The sequence below is a fragment of the Mirounga leonina genome, unplaced genomic scaffold (assembly GCF_011800145.1).
Source record: "Mirounga leonina isolate KUSES-001 unplaced genomic scaffold, KU_Mleo_1.0 Mir_448, whole genome shotgun sequence".
Classification (NCBI taxonomy): Eukaryota; Metazoa; Chordata; class Mammalia; order Carnivora; family Phocidae; genus Mirounga; species Mirounga leonina.
In genome coordinates this window covers 1,632,050-1,649,171 of record NW_023270758.1, presented here as the reverse complement: position 1 = coordinate 1,649,171, position 17,122 = coordinate 1,632,050, and the positions used below count along the sequence as shown (strand labels likewise).

The 17,122-nt window shown below is 42.7% G+C and overlaps 1 protein-coding gene across 1 annotated transcript in view; it reads right to left on the bottom strand.

The window, feature by feature from the left end:
* Window positions 1-1,015: 1,015 nt before the first annotated feature.
* USP31 (ubiquitin specific peptidase 31) overlaps window positions 1,016-17,122 on the bottom strand; it is a 166,769-nt gene continuing 150,662 nt past the window's right edge. Inside the window, exon 18 of the transcript XR_004676222.1 lies at window positions 1,016-2,303. The gene's annotated coding sequence lies outside the window, so the exon portion shown is untranslated. The remainder of the gene's footprint in view (window positions 2,304-17,122) is intronic.

The following is a 17,122-nucleotide window of genomic DNA, read 5'->3' as shown; positions in this document are numbered from 1 at the left end:
CCTATTGACTCTACAGGGAGTGGGGTACCCCACATCAGTGTCTTCTCCCTTACAGAGACCAAGGGGCCCTTCAGCTTCTGCCTCTCTGCCTCAGGATCCCTGGGCACCTTTGCACTCTAGTCCCAGGGCTCACTGCAGACCATCCCACCTCATGGGTTGAATCTAACTTTTGTCCCCAAGCCCTGGATTCCACACCAGCCTGGGTTTTCCCAGGCTTGATCCTACCTATTGTCTCACTTTCTTGAGTCTTCAATATTTTTCCATTCTCCCTCTGCTGGGAAGCATCCTTGAGTGTCCTGAGCTAAACAGATGACCCTTTCCCTCAGGCCCCCACCATCTTTTTTCCTCCACCATTACACTTTTCTCTATAAAAGCAACCTCTGTTCATGGTTCCCGCTTCCTCTAAGACATCTGCCTAATGCCAACAAGGCTACCAATCCTTAAGCATTTGCCTTCTGCCAGCTCTGTGTCATGAGCTCATCCATTTCTCATATGACCATGTGAATTATGACCGTTCTCATTTTACAGACAGGGAAACTGAGGCTCCAGGGAGGGAGGATGAAGTAAATTGCTGAGTCATACTACTGGCCCTAAACCCTGCTTTGCCTTCCATGAAGGCAGACACCTATCTTATCCCTGCCTTTGCCCTGGTAGATTTGAGGCACTCAATAAATATTTATTGAATGAATGAATGTTCAAATACGTTAGTGACTTTCTGCTAGCTTGTCTGGAGCCCTTTTCTGCAAAGTTTTATAATTTAGTAATAAATACATTTGGTAGCGATGTTACATGTATCATTGTGTCTCATAATCCCAGAATTCCTTTATGAATTAAGTATCTTGAAAAATAAAATAGAGTGGAATTCAATACAATTCTGAACCATTCTATCTCATGTCTTCATCCTTGCTATCAAAATGCCAATGCCTTCTTAAACAGGAGAGAATGCCGGCTACATATTAATTTGGTTTTAGCTCGTGAAATACACTCAGGCATGCACGGTACAAAACAAAACAATATTCACGAAGGAGACAAAAATAATCAAAAGGGATAAATTTGGTAAATCCTATACAAAATGCAGCAGGTCTGAAAATATTTATTGGGAGAAACACACATTAAAGAAAGGTTATTTAGCAGACCGAAGAGGGAAAAACATCCAAAAGAATGAAACGGTACAAATTTAGACAATGTTTCAAAGAAATAAAAAATTAAGTAAAAAATTTCCTTAGGCCAATGGAAGAAAATGGCCTTAGACTGATACGCATAGCCAACTAGGTGAATGGTCTATAGATAAATTGCTACCAGTCAGAATGGATTAGGTTCTGCTGCAGTAAAAACCCGTCACTCTCAGTGGCTTAACACACAGAAGGTTATTTCTCACTCACCCTCCATTTCCAGCACACGTTGAGTGAGGCTACACTCCACGTCATCTTCATCCCAGGACCCAGGCTGATAGTACAGCCCCTACCCGGAATATTACCAAAATGTGGTAAACATTGTTCTAACATGAAGAGTTTCTGCTTAGAAGTGAGACATGTCACTTCTGCTCACATGTGACCGACCGAAGCAAATCTCATTGTTTTGCTTGAGCTTAACTGGGCAGGGATGTGTAACTCTCCCACAGGGAGGGCAGCATATAATAACCTTCCACTTCAGGCAAATTGGATTTAGGCAAATGGTTAATACTCTACTTCCTTCACCACCCCCCTCCAAAACATACCTTCTTCTAAGTCACAAATTCTAACGTGTAAAAAACCACCAGGAAACAAGTTTCAATGCAGTTTCTGGAATCCACCTCCAGAGAGGCTGATTTAGGAGATCTTGGGTGGTCCCTTAGGACCTACATGGCCACACCGAGTGACCTTGATGTCTGGTGGAATATGGCCCATTTTGAGAAACATTGATTTAATCTCAGATAGAAACTGCTATCTTCTCCAAATGACCTTTCCTCATTCCTTGCTCAAGATGCATGCAACCAAATACCCTCAAAATATTAGTGACTTGAGCAACACGGAGATTTATTTATCTCTTGCAACAGTAAGAAGCCTTGAAAGGAGGAGTCCAGGATTGCTCTGGTAACTCCTTGGTTATCAGGGACCCAGCCTCCTGATGTTCCATTATCTTTAGTCACCTCATGGTCCAAGATGGCTGCTTGTGCTTAGCCATTACATCCATATTCCAGGCAGCCAGAGGAAGGACAGGAGGAAAGAAGCATGTGTCCCTTACCTTTTAAGGAGACTTTCCCAAAACCCTACACATTTCTTGCATCTCAGTAGTCACTCAGTTAATCACATGGCCATATGTATCTACAAGAGAAAATGGAAAATAGTCTTTTATTCCAAGTGGCAATGAGCTCCACTAAATGTAAGCATCTTGTTACTAAGGAGAAAGAATAGGCCTCTGGCAGTCTGCCACACTGTTTCCCTTTCTGCAGCTTTCAACAGTGTTGACATCCCTACCTTACACTACTCCCCTCACCCACCCCTCGCAATTAGCCTCTGGGGTGCTGCCCTTATCTGCTACATCAGCCAGCAGGCCAAGACTTCTGACTTTGGGGGGCTGGCCTCTCTCCTCCTCCACCTCAAATATAATAATTTCCAGCTTTCTGCTCTTCTTGCCCAGAGATGGTATGTGAGCCATGCCCAGCCAAAAGACATGTTTGGCTTTGCCCATAAAGGGCTGCTCTCACTGTTTTTGAATTAATTCATTTGCAACATTTACATCAAACTAAAAAGTTTCTACACAACAAAAGAAACAATCAACAGAATAAAGAGGCAAACTACACAATGGAAAAAATATTTGCAAACCATATATCTGATAATATACAAAATATATGTAAGGAACTCATACAACGTAATAGCAAAAAAAAAAAAAAAGAAAGAAAGAAAGAAAGAAAAAGGCAGAGGACCTGAATAGACATTTTTCCAAAGAAGACACACAAATGGCCAATAGGTACATGAAAAAAAGTGCTCAACATCATTGATCATCAGGGAAATGCAATTCAAAACCATAGTGAGATATCACCTCACATCTGCTAGGATGGCTGGGATCAAAAAGACAAGAAGAGGGGTGTCCGGCTGGCTCAGTGGGTGGAGCATGCCACTCTTGATCTCAGGGCGGTGAGTTCAAGCCCCATGCTGGGTGTAGAGATTAAATAAATTAATTAAAAAAAAAAAGACAAGAGATAATAAATGCTGGCAAGGATGTGAAGAAAGGGAACTCCAGAGTGTTTTTGGTGGGAATGTAAATTGATGAAGCCACTGTGGAAAACAGAATGGAAGTTCCTCAAAAAATTAAAAATAGAGCTACCATATGATCCAGCAACTCCATTTCTGGGTATGCATCCGAAGGAAATGAAATCACTATCTTGAAGAGGTATCTGCATCCCCACATTCCTTACAGCATTATTTACAATAGCCAAAACATGGAAACAACTTAAGTGTCAACAAATGAACAGAAAAAGAATATCTCTCTCTCTCTCTCTCACACACACACACACACACACACATCAGAATATTATTCAGCCATAAAAAAGAAGGAAATCCTGCCATTTGTGACAACATGGATGTGGCCCGAGGGCATTATGTTAAGTGAAATAAGTCAGACAGAGAAAAACAAATACAGTATGATCTCAGTTATATGTGGAATCTAAAACAAAAGCCAAAGTCATAGAAACAGAGAGTAGAATGGTGGTTGCTAGGGGCTAGGGGTGGAGAAAACGGGGAGATGTTGGTCAAAGGAACAAACTTCCAGTTAGATGAACAAGCTCTGGGGAGCTAATATTCAGCAGTGTGACTATAGTTAACGATAGTGTGTTATATACTTGAAAGTTACTGAGAGAGTAGATCTTAAATGTTCTCAGCACATACATAATTGTAATTATGTGAGATAATAGATATGTTAACTAACCTTATTGTGGTAATTGTTTTGCAATATAGAGGTCTATGAAATCATCACATTGATACCTTAAACTTATACAGTGTCATATGTGAATTCTATCTCAATAAAACTGGGGGAAATAATAATTAAAAAATAATAGTCCATTTTTCACATACGTATCCAGATTAGTGGATGCTCTTAAAAACTTGCAAGATCAGGCCACACCGGGCCCACATTCCTTTATGGCCACAGCCAGCTCAGCTGAGCACAGCTGCCCCTGCAGATGAAGCAACAGCCCCACGGTGTCCCTCCACCTCCTAATACCGACTGACGCTACTGAATCTGTGACCCTACAACTCCCTGTTTCCTCTCGGAAGGATCTTATTAGCTTAGTTCACACCCACATGCAAAGAACAACTTAAATCAGGAGCAGTCATGATCTCTCACCTACATTTCAATCCTGCACTTCTGACATCTATAAATCTTTCCTGCTTCCAAGACTATTTTTATGTGGTAAGTGATTCTGCTTGGTCCCAAACTGTGAACATCAGGCAAATTAACTCTCCTGTTTCCTTAAAAAGTTATTGTAAGACATAGTAACATCATGAGCCCCCTGGTTGGATGCACTGAGAAGAACACATCACTTCTGTGGTATTCTCACTAAAAATGCATAACCTCAATTTGATCATGAGAAAACATCAGACAAAATCAGATCGAGAGACATCCTACAAAACAGCTGACCAGTGTTCATCAAAAATGTCAAGATTGTGAAAGACAAGAAACTAAAGAAACGTAACTACTAAATGCAATGTGTGATCCTGGACCAGAAAAAGGGCACTGGGGGGGAATATTGGGGAAATTCGAGTAAGGTCTGTAGTTACTTAGCAGAACCATACCAATGTTAATTTCTTGGTTTTGAAAACCAGACTATGGTTACATAAAACGTTAATATTAGGGGAAGCTGGATGAAGGGTACATAGGAACGCTACCATTTTTTTCAACTTTTCTGTGAGTCTGAAAATTATTTCCAATGAAAAGTTAAAAATGAAGTTATTACAAAAATATTTATCTTGGGGCGCCTGCCTGGGTGGCTCAGACAGTTAAGCAACAGACTCTCAATTTCAGCTCAGGTCATGATCTCAGCTTAGCATGTAGTCTGCTTGAGGTTCTCTCTCTCTCCCTCTCCCTCTGCCCCTCCCCCCTCAAATAAATAAATACATCTCTAAAATATATATATATTTATCTCATGGGATCATGGTAATGTCAAAAGAGATTACATACATAAAGAATACAGTGCTATATCTTCTCTCTCTGTCTACTCCTCCTCCCAGAGCCTAGCACAGTGGTCTGCCTTCTGCAAGTTCTCAGTATTTGACATATTGAATAAGCTTGAGGAAAAAAAAGTGGGGGGAGGGGAAACTAACTTTGTATTAGTAACACCATTTCATTCTTACAATAATCCTGTGAGGAAGGCATTATTATCCTCACTTTACAGATGAGGTCATTGAAGTACAAAAGGGTTTACAGCTTGCACACTTGAAAGCAGTTTATTTCCGAAATCACTCTTGCACCCAGCACTTCCAGCCCAGGGGAGCACCTGACTGTGCTCCCCAGCAACCCACCCAGCCCCACCCTTACCAGCTTCCCGGTTTGTGCTTTCAGAAAAGAGAGCTGCTTCTGCTGGTCTCCTGCTCTAGCACTTGGATTTCATTAACAAGCACAATTGTAACTGAAATTTTATTCACCAGCCACAGCTTGGCAATTATTCAAGTTCTCCCAAGCTCGGAGCCTATGCTCACTTCCTTTTGGCGGACAGAGAGAAAAGAAAGCAAACCTCAGTCCACATTCCTAGGGCAATGTACCCTGCTTGTGTCGGTTTCCGTGTCTCCCTGTGTTCCCAGGACACTGTGCACTTAGTAATTTCTAAAGAAGGCTGTTAGATTCAGATGGTAATCACAGCCCCCTTCTGGCGCATTCCCTGGACTCTTGGCCTCATTAGAAATCCTCTCGCTGCCTGCTTCCAGCCTCTTGCTTGCAAGTAAATGCTGGCCTCCGCTCTCCTTCCTGCCAGAATCTCAAGGCACCTCATTTACTTTTTTCTTAATGTAACATTTATTGTCGCTTCCCTCCTGTTCTCTGATTATAGAAGGAATACATGTTTGTTGCAGAAAAATGTGAAAACACGGAAAATCACAAAGAGAATAAAACTCGAACCATAATGCCACCAGCCAGAAATAAGCACTGCTACTATATGGAGATGTAAGTGATCCTTGACTTTCTTAAATATGGCTTTTGTGAAAATAGCACATTATATATAAAAATCCCTAATCTAGAGATCTAAAATGCAAATAAAATAGGACCATCTGTTTTCACCACACTGCATAATTCCAGGGGGCACTGTTCATATTGGTCTATGGGAATGACACCCTCTGAAGTTGTGCAGTGCACAATCTATGCAGCTGTACTTGGCAGTCATGTTACAGGGCCTGGGAAGACAACACAAATCAAGTTGTAGGTAAACTAAAGGACCAGAGCAGCTCCTGAGAATTATTACAATGTACGGATGTGGGACCAGTGGTGCCAGAACGATGTGATTTTTCAAAAGAGGCTAGAAATCTGGATTTTAAAATATCATCACCATTTTTTAAATGCTGGCAACTAATTCAATTTTAAAAACCCACTGTACAAAACAAATAGGCCTAATCTAGACTGTGGGGTATCTGATGAAGCTTCTCTCTCTTCTTTCTCCTACACCTGCCATCCTTGCTTTCTCCATGGAGTGGCCTCCAGAATTCTATTCTTAGGCAGGGAGCCTCACTCTAACTGTTCTATAATTGGCCCCCCCCTCTAGGGGGGAGGGGCGGGGAGGCAGTCATCAAGGGCCCCACTTATCCCCTGCCACTAAGACAATGAGAGGAGACAGATTTGGCATTTCGTCCCTCCTCTACAAATGGCTCATCAGCATATTCCTTCCAACCACGTAAGAACCTCTCTTTGAGGGCCACCTGGGTGGCTCAGTTGGTTAAGCGTCTGACTCTTGATTTTGGCTTAGGTCATAATCTCAGGGTTGTAAGATTGAGCCCTATTGTCAGGCTCTGCACTGGACATGGAGCCTGCTTAAGATTCTCTCCCTCTCTCTCCCTCTGCCCCTCCCCTCCCCCCCCAAACAATGACAACAACAACAAACAAAAAATTTTTAAAAAACTCTCTTTGAGGCGTATTTTAGTAAGTACGGTGTACAGCAACATTTGAGCCACCCAGCGATGCTTTCACTGATGCCTCAGATGAGTGTTTAGGTAAAAGATTTAAGATTGGGGGCTCCCAGGAAGAGGAGGGAAGGGACAGCAGGTCCTGGGTAAGGGAAGATGCTTAACCGACTGAGCCACCCAGGCACCCCTCTTTAACATTGTTTTTAACAACCACATAGAGGGGTGGGTGGCTCAGTCAGTTAAGTGTTTGCCTTTGGCACTCCCTGCTCCGCAGGGAGCCTGCTTCTCCCTCTCCCACTCCCCCTGCTTGTGCTCTCTTTCTCTCTGTCAAATAAATTAATAAAATCTTAAAAAAAAAAATAGAATTCCATTGCATGAATGTACCATAATTATATTTCCTGGTGGTGAGCATAAAGATTGTTTCCAATTTTTTGATACTGTAAATACATTGTCCAGAAAAGCTTACCCATAGCTGTGACTATTTTATTATAAATTTACTTATTTACATTATATCATTTTATGTTAAATTACCTGGTCAAAGAGTGTGCCAATTTTGATGCACAAGTGACCCCACATAAATATGGTACCACATTTTCACATACTGTGTGTGAGTGCTTATTTCCCCACCCCCTCATCCACAGTAGATTCAGAACCAGATTATGGGGCGAGACACCTAAACACTCACCTGGCGCATCAGTGAAAGCACTGCCAGGAGCCTCAAATGGTACTGACCATCTTCATTACCAAAACTCTCAAAGAGAGGTTTTTATGTGGCTGGAAGAAATATGCTGAGTCATTTGTACAGGAGGGATAAAGCCCCTCAAGAGGCTTACTTAAGGAACAAGTAGTGGTCATTAACCTGCTGTCTAAGGAAGGTGGGTCCAAATAATTATAGGGATATTATTTTGCATATTGGAGCGTGCAAGTTCAGGGCCAGAGCCAAACTGCTGGGGACAGACAGAGGCTGAAAATTGCTGTAAATTGTCTTCCTCAGACACTCTCCTTTTTAACTACTGAACAAATGTTTAATAGATATCACTTTTAATCATGTAGAGTATTTTGTATTAACTGGAAGGATACCCATGGTAAACTAATAACTGATAAAAGCAAGCCGAAGAACAATTTCTTTTGTACTCCCCACTTTTTAAAAAATTGATTTATTATTTTTTTGAGAGAGAGAAAGAGAGAGTGCATGCAAGTGGAGGGGAGGGGCAGAGGGAGAGTGGAGAGAATCTCCAGCAGACTTCCCACTGAGCACAGAGCCATGTGCAGGGCTCAATCTCACAACCCCAATGACCTGAGCAGAAATCAAGAGTTGGATGTTTAACCAACTGAGCCACCATATTCCCCACTTTTTAAAGAAAACTTACATAAGCACTCATATGTTTCCATCTCCTTATATAAGCAAAGGAAAATATGGAAGATAATATACAACACTTTTAACAGTGCCTATTAGGGATCTTAGTCTGTAGAGGGGAAGAAAAAATTATTAATTTTACTTTAGATGCTTGAATTACATCAGTTGTTTTAATTGTGTCAACAAGCACATACAACTTGTGTAATTCAAATGTTCCATTTTTTTAAATTAGATTTGAAGAGGCACCAAATAGTAGCAAGCCCAGAAGAGGCTACATCTCAGACTGTCTCTGGCTAGATAATATTATCTTTGAAAATCTTTGCTTAAAAACTGGCAGTATTACATACTGATCTTATGAGAATCATAATAGGTATCTCTTTTTGCTCTTGACCATATGAGATTATGTCTAGTATTTTGCTTTTAAGTTAATGTGGAAGTTGTTTTAAGATAGAAATTCTTCGGGCGCCTGGGTGGCTCAGTTGGTTAAGCAACTGCCTTCGGCTCAGGTCATGATCCTGGAGTCCCGGGATTGAGTCCCGCATCGGGCTCCCTGCTCAGCGGGGAGTCTGTTTCTCCCTCTGACCCTCCCCACTCTCATGCTCTATCTCATTCTCTCTCTCAAATAAATAAATAAAATCTTTAAAAAAAAAAAGATAGAAATTCTTCACCATATTTAGGAACTACTCCTTTATTCCAAGTTTACCTAGAGTTGTTAAGAAAAATGCATATTAATGACTACCCATTGTTTAAACAAAATCTACAGAATTGATCATCTGGCTTCCCTCTGTACTTACTAATATAATCAAATGTGTTGGTAACTTCCCTAATATTAAACCATCCTTGCATTACAAGACTAAGCTTGATTGGATCATGCTTTATTGCACTGTTAGTGCTAGAACCAGTTTGGTTAAAATTGATTTGATGATGCTTTATTTAGGGTTTTTACATCAGTATTCATAAGAAAGTTTGGTTGGTAATATTCCTTTCTTGTGATGTTTATAATCAGATTTTTGCTATCGGTTATGCTAGCTTCATGAAACAATTTGAGGAACTCTTCTTTTTGTTAGTTCTACCTACTCAGGTAGTCTGAAAATGACTTATTCTTTGTATGTCTTTAAAAAACTCATTCATAGGGACACCTGTCTGGCTTAGTCAGTAAAGCATGCAATTCTTGATCTTGATCCAAGCCCCATATTGGGCATGGAGCCTACTTAAACAAAAAAATAAATAAAAATTTAAAAATAAATAAAAAGGGGTACCTGGGTGGCTCAGTTGGTTAAATGTCTGACTCTTGATTTTAGCTCAAGTCATGATTTCAGGGTTGTGAGATCAAGCCCCAAGTCAGGCTCTGCGCTGGGTGTGGAACCTGCTAGGTGTGGAGAGATTCTCTCTCTCCCTTTCTCTGCCTCCCCTCACCCACTCTCATGCTCTCTCTCAAGTGAATAAATAAATAAATAATCCATCCCTAAAATTATCTGAGCATGGAAACTTTCAGAGAAGTGGAGTTTTGTTTGTTTGTTTATAACTTTTACTATTTCTTTCAGGGTTACTGGTCCATCTACATTTTCCATTTCTTTCTTTAGTCAATTTCACTCACTTGTATCTTCCTTGAAAAGAAGCTATTTCATCCAGATTTTTAAATTCATTTGTAATGTATTGTATATCCTTTGATAATTCTTTTTTTTTTTTTTTAAGATTTTATTTATTTGCGAGAGAGAGAATGAGAGACAGAGAGCATGAGAGGGAGGAGGGTCAGAGGGAGAAGCAGACTCCCTGCTGAGCAGGGAGCCCGACGCGGGACTCGATCCCGGGACTCCAGGATGATGACCCGAGCCGAAGGCAGTCACTTAACCGACTGAGCCACCCAGGCGCCCTATCCTTTGATAATTCTTATAAAAGATCCTCTAATTCCATACATCTGGTTTCTTTTCCATTCTCATTTTGCTTATTTTCTTACATTTCCCAGAGGTCTCTCTATTTTACTGGCTGTTTCAAAGAACCAGGTCTTACAGTTAGCTCTCAATGTTTATTGGCCTTAGATTTTCTAGCTCAGTTTGGTTGTCCTTTTTTTTTTTTTTTAAGTGCTCTGTCCTGATTTCCTTGTGTTTATTTTGTTGACCTTCTCTTCCTAATTCTTGAGATCAATACTCATTTCATTTGTTTTCATTTTACTTGTTTAATGGCTAAAGCATTTAAGGCAATTATTTTTCCTGAATCCAGCTTTAGCTTATCCCATAAAACCAAAGATGTTACATTTCATTTCTACTTTTCTTTGAAATGGTTTATATCCACAGCTGAGGTTTTTTTTTTTTTCTTTTAAGATTTTATTTATTTTTTGACAGAGAGACAGCGAGAAAGGGAACACAAGCAGGGGGAGTGGGAGAGGGAGAAGCAGGTTTCCCGCCAAGCAAGGAGCCTGATGTGGGGCTCGATCCCAGGACCCTGGGATCATGACCTGAGCCGAAGGCAGACGCTTAACGACTGAGCCACCCAGGCACCCCCCAGCTGAGTTTTTAGGAGAGAGTTTTAATGGTTGTTGTTGTTGTTTTTTAAATAACTGATTCAGAGATTATTTTAAATTAAAAATAGGTTCATTATACAAAACAAAAATAAGGGAAAATTCATCCAGAATTCTACCACTCAGATGGTTATACACATCGTTCCAACCACTGGTGCATATGGCTGCTTCTTCTTCCTTTAAAAAAAATCATATTATCTATATATTATCTCTTTTTTTTTTAGATTTTATTTATTTATTTGAGAGAGAGAGAATGAGAGACAGAGAGCATGAGAGGGAGGAGGGTCAGAGGGAGAAGCAAACTCCCTGCCGAGCAGGGAGCCCGATGCGGGACTCGATCCCGGGACTCCAGGATCATGACCTGAGCTGAAGGCAGTCGCTTAACCAACTGAGCCACCCAGGCGCCCTATATATTATCTTAAAAGCCTCTTTCTTTCCTAGATATTGTATGTGTGGTTATTGGGACCTCTTGCTACTACTCTTAGGGAGTTGTGAACTCTTGGGGTCCTCCGGTAACTTACATGAACATGGGGATTGCTCAACAGGCAGATTTTAGGAGATTTTATTGGTGCCTTCTCTCCTTTAGGAGAGACAGGAAGACTTGTGACAAAGATTTCATATATGAAGATATTGCTTTGCCTCCATGTCCTTTAACCAGCACCCCATCATCAAGCTTGAAGACAAAGGGAACCAGAAAAGACTCCTCATATCCTCCTGCCTAGAACCCCCGGCTCCTGCCCAGCATCCCCAAATTTACAGCCAGATCCATCCTTTGCCATCCGGGCAAATCACTTCACTTCTTCAGAGCTTTCCTTTCTCCGTCCATAAGATGTGGATGACAGGAGACCCTAGCTTATAAGGTAGTGATAAGTTTTAAATAAAAAAATGTATAGAAAGCACTTAACACATAGCCTGGCACATAACACTCGGTGATAGCTGTTGTTGCGACTAATCCCACTACTTTCTAAACAAGCAAAACGAATAAAGATCTCACCTCGCAACTGAGGCTCAGGGGATCTCAATGCCTGCTACTCATCTGCAGTTTTACAAAAGCAATTAAAGCTTGCCTGTGATCGTGAGTCTCTTCATCGTCCTTGAAGCCTGAGTTGCCCTATTGAGAGAGGAAGCCAGTGCCCTTGTGCCCGTTCCGGTGCTGTTTATTATGCCAGAGAGGCTGCTCAGACTCATTACTGCTGCGGAATACGGGCCCCCAGGGGCTGAGTGAAGCTGGATAATTACCAACAGATCCCTAATAGGTATGGACTCAATGGAGACAAGTCAGTCAGGAACACGGCACTTATGTCTAAACCATTCCAATCCACGCCTGGGGGCACCGGAGACTGCTAATGAGGGCCAAGCTCCTGAGGCCAGGGGCCCTGACCATCAGCTCCACCCTTGAGAGCCCCATGCCTAAGAGAATCCTGACACCCACTCCCTCCCTAATAACAACTCAGTGGCTCACCTCCAGGAGAACTAAGAGGCAAGCTGATTTGGCCTGATATCAGGATCTTCTCTGCCTTGATGGCCTGGCCCTGCCCTCTCCAGTAGAAGATCTAGTCCTCTCAGAAATTCCACCCTTACGAGAGATCTCCTGAAGCGTCTCCCTCCCTGCTCTTCTCTCCATTAACCCCTACTCAGCTACACTTCTCCTCCTTCATTCTTATCACAGGGACCATCATTTAAAAAACTAGCAGTGACTTCAGCTCCCTAGTTCTCACAAAGCCAGTGTTGCCCTGAGGAAACATGGCTTTATCTCTAACATTTGCTGTCAGTACACATGCACACATGCAATTTAATTGAAAGCATGATGATTAGGGGCGCCTGGGTGGCTCAGTTGGTTAAACGTTGGACTCTTGATTTCAGCTCAGGTCATGATCTCAGGGTCACGGGATTGAGCCCCAAGTCAGGCTCTATGCTCAGCATGGAGTCTGCTTGAGATTCTCTCTCTCTCTCCCTCTGCCCCTGCTCCTGCTCACACTCTCTCAAATAAATAAATAAATAAATAAATTCTTTAAAAAAAATAATAAAGCATGAGGATTAGAATTCCTGACAGACTGTCCCCCAAAGGTAAGAATTTCAGTCCACAAATTGAACTTCTGGATGGTTCTACAGCTGATCTTTAGTGGTATCCTAAGCCCCATTTCTTTTTGGTGGTAGAAATATAATCTCAGCAATTCAAAAAGGCCCCATCCCAGCTTGTTCCCAGGATGGGTGGGACACCTACATTCTGAGGGCAGAAGAGCCAAGTGCCAAGGGTGAACCTGATCCTTGGTCACTGTCCACCACCCATACTGGTATCCTCCAAGCCACCCTGCTCCCCTCCTGCCTTGGCCATTGTTCACTGTCTATGCAGAGTGTTTGCTGAGATCTGCTCATTCCCATGGCAGAGTTACCCTGGTCGTTTAGCTATTTCCAGACCTTTCTCCCCAAATAGCATACACTCACTGGCTTTTCTGTAATACCATTCCTCCTCAGAAGCACTAAAAGCCCCTGACTTAATGGACAAGGAAGGACAGAGAATCCTTGGTTAATATCTAAAATAATTATTCCCTCACAAGTGTCACACACACAAAAAAGGCAGGTAGTTAGGAGTAGGTCAAAGGTCCAAAAGGAAGACCCTCACCATTTGGGAAGTATCTGTAACACAACTACAATTGTGGACACAGCTGGTATTCCCAGAGGGACCGAGATAGGTTAGATCAGTACAAGGGAAGTTGTGGTAGATATTTCCACAGGAAGGGAGCTTTCTCTGGGTTCAGAGGCCATCAGGGGCTTTCTTTGCTCCAAAATTCCACAGAAACATAAAAGGAGAGTAGGTAAGTGATTCCACAGAAGGATGTGTGCTTATGTATCCTTCAGGTAAGAGTTGGGTCTACATGGTGGCTTCCCAACCCACCTCCTCATTTGCTTCTGGAACATATTGTTTTTCAAGACCCACTAACTAAGTGAGACCTTGAGCAAAAGTCAGAAGCAGCCAACACCTCTTGGACTCCTGCAAAAGTATTAGCTTGAGCCAGAAATTTGAAGGCAGTTCATACCACCAGACAGCTCCGCCATTCTTGGCCACTATATAAGATACAATGAGCTTAGAACATCTGCCCTCTAGGGGTCCCTGGGTGGCAAAGTCAGTTAAGCCTCTGACTCTTGGTTTTGGCTTAGGTTGTGATCTTGGGGTTTTGAGATCAAGCCGGGCTTGAGATCAAGTTGGGCTCTGCACTCAGCACAGAGTCTGGTTGAGATTCTCTCCCTCTCCTCTGCCCCTGCTGCTCATGCGTGCTCTCTCTCTCTCTAAAATAAATAAATAAATTTTTTAAAAAAGATAATCTATCCTCTAGGTATTTCCCATCCTCACTTTATCCCAAGGTTCTTCCCCACCAACTCTTCCAACCCCAAGCAAAAAAACAGCCCATGCTGCCTCACCACGTATCCCTGGAGCCTCATCACTGACATCCCTAATCTCCTGGACACTCCCCTACAGCTTGGGTAATGTCAGTGTCCATGAGGATGACCCATCTAACAAAAAGCCCTCCAGTTCTTAAACCCCACAACTGTGATGTCTCCCGTATACCAACTTGAGCCATACCTGGAACTTCTCAGCATCTCCTAAAAGTGCCTTGTGTCATAAATGCTAAATTCTCCAGCTGCGATCTCTTCCCCTCTCCATTGCTCCAATACCATTGATGCCTTCAGGGTCTTGTCCTCTTTTTCTCAGCCTGTGAACTGCTTGGGTTCACATCCTTCCCTAACCGGCCTGGACCCCACAATCCTTCATTTCAGCTAACTGCTTGCCACCCACACTCTCAATCCCCTGTTCCTCTGCCACTACCTCCCTAACCCAGAATCTGTTTAGGCTGCTGAAAACCACCACAGAAATGTCTACAAATGTCACTACAAATACAGGATCTCCAGCATTAGCTTCACCTTCCAGGCTATCTAGGAATCAGTTGAAGAATGAAGTGTAAACGTGTTTTGGTTTAATTGTCAAACTCAATCAAGTCTTTCAGCTTCATTGAGATGTTGGTGCTTGTACCTAAGAGAACCTGTGACAAAGGTAAACCAATCATTGCTCCTGACCCAAGCAGCAACAAAGTTCTGTTTTAATGGATGCTGTAGATTATGACACTGTTGCCATTGTTCCATTTAAGAGATCACCATGCTTGCCCCCAGGGACAGTTTGAAGGTGGAATCAATTCCTTAGCACCTTGCAGTGGAGCCTGGTGGTAGCATTCCTCACAGACCTTTATTGATCACTGTGTCTTTGCACAATGACCTAAGTAAGCAAGGTGTTGTCCATGCATGGAGAGATTAGCACTCAGGGGGAAGGTCAGCCCTCATGTCCAGGGGCATTCTTGATTCTAGAGTGAGGATGGGGATAGGCTCTTTGGCAACAGATCTCTCCCCATCTTCGGGAATTAAGAACACACCAACATCTTTGTTTGTAGTCAAGACCTACTCATCTGGTCCATGGCAGTGGTGCGTGAGAGGGTCAAAAAGCAGTACACCAGTATAATCATACATGACCTTACTCATTATATGCATATAATATTTTATATTTGAATTCCTTAAACAATGATGCAGCTACACTGTCTAGATCCAGTTGAGCTGTACCCATCAGGCCATGGATCATTCCAACACACAGCCTCTGTGGCTGCCTTGGGAAACTCTGAGCCATGTCTCACTTTGGTGGCCTGAGTGACAGGACTCACTTGGCTTATCTGTCTTTAGTGCTCATACTGTGACAGTCACTCACCCCCCTACCCACTGGTAAATCCTAGGCACAGGCAATAGAAAATGAATGGCATGGGAGGCTGAATCAGGTAGAATTAGTGGCAATTATACCCACTGTAGGATTCCAGAGCTGAGTTCCAGCAATATTCCTCATTTCCATTTGGTATTAAATGAGATAACAAAGAACTTAACACAGGGCCTGGGACATAGCAGGTCCTCAGTAATGGCTAATTGGGCAATAATGTTAGGTTGTGTAGGATTGTGGCTGAAAGTAGGGACTCTAGAGCTAGATTCCTTTTGTTCAAAGCCCAGTGCTATTGTTTACATGCTGTGTGGACTTGCTGTAGTTATTTAGTATCTCTATGGCTCAGTTTCTTCTCCTTGAAATAGGGATAACAGTCACTACCCCACTGGATTGCTATGAACAACTTAGCACATATACAGCATTCTGTAAGTATTAGCTAATTTTATTAACAAGCTAATGATGATGATGTGATGATGATGATGATGATGACGACGATTAGAGGAATGAGGGGTCTTTGGAGCCTGCCTTACTGTCCCCCTTTCTTCCTCCCCATCCTTTCAGCCTTATCTGCCCTGCAAAACCCCCACCCAGGGTCCACTGCACCCTCATCATCTCTGCTGAGATGCTGGGGAAACATTTTCATGCTTGTTCGGATTGGCCTCTGCAGCAGATTAAAGATGGACACACATTCTCTGACACTCCTCCCATTGAGAAGTGGGTCTTATTGCCCCATTCTTGAATCTGGAATTCTCTTAGTGACTTGTTGGACCAATAGAATGCAGCAAGAGTCCTGGGACTTCCAAGGCGAAGTCATAAGGAGCCTTGCACCCTCTCCTTGGACCTTGTAGAATGCTTGCTCTCAAGATGCTGCTTCTCAGAACCCAGGCTCCAAGCCTTGAGAAGCCCACGCCACACTAAGAGCCCTGTGTAGGCACCCCAGCCTGGAGCCCCAGCTGAGATTCCAAACATCAGCCAGCATCAACTGCTAGCCATGCAAGTGGACATTTTGGACATCCAGCATAAGTCAAGCCTTCACATGACTGCAGCCCAGTTGCCACCTATGTGCAACTGCATGAGAGACCCCAAGCGAGAACCACCCGGCTGAGTCCAGTGAACCCACAGAACCATGAGAGACAAAAATAAATTGTCGTTTGAAGCCAGTAAGCTTTAGAGTGGTTTGTTACAGCAGAAATGAATAACCAGAACAGTGTCTAACCTGAAAGAGGCTGTCGGGTTATCCTCCCCGCGGCCCCATCCTTAGGCCATTCTTTCCTCCTTCTACACCTTCACCCTTCACCACCTGCCCATCACTTTGCAGGAGGGCAACTCCTGTTAGGGATAGTAGAGTTTAGCCTACAGAAAAGGCAGAGAGAGGAGGTTTATTTAGAGTGCCTGAGAGGCATTAAGCA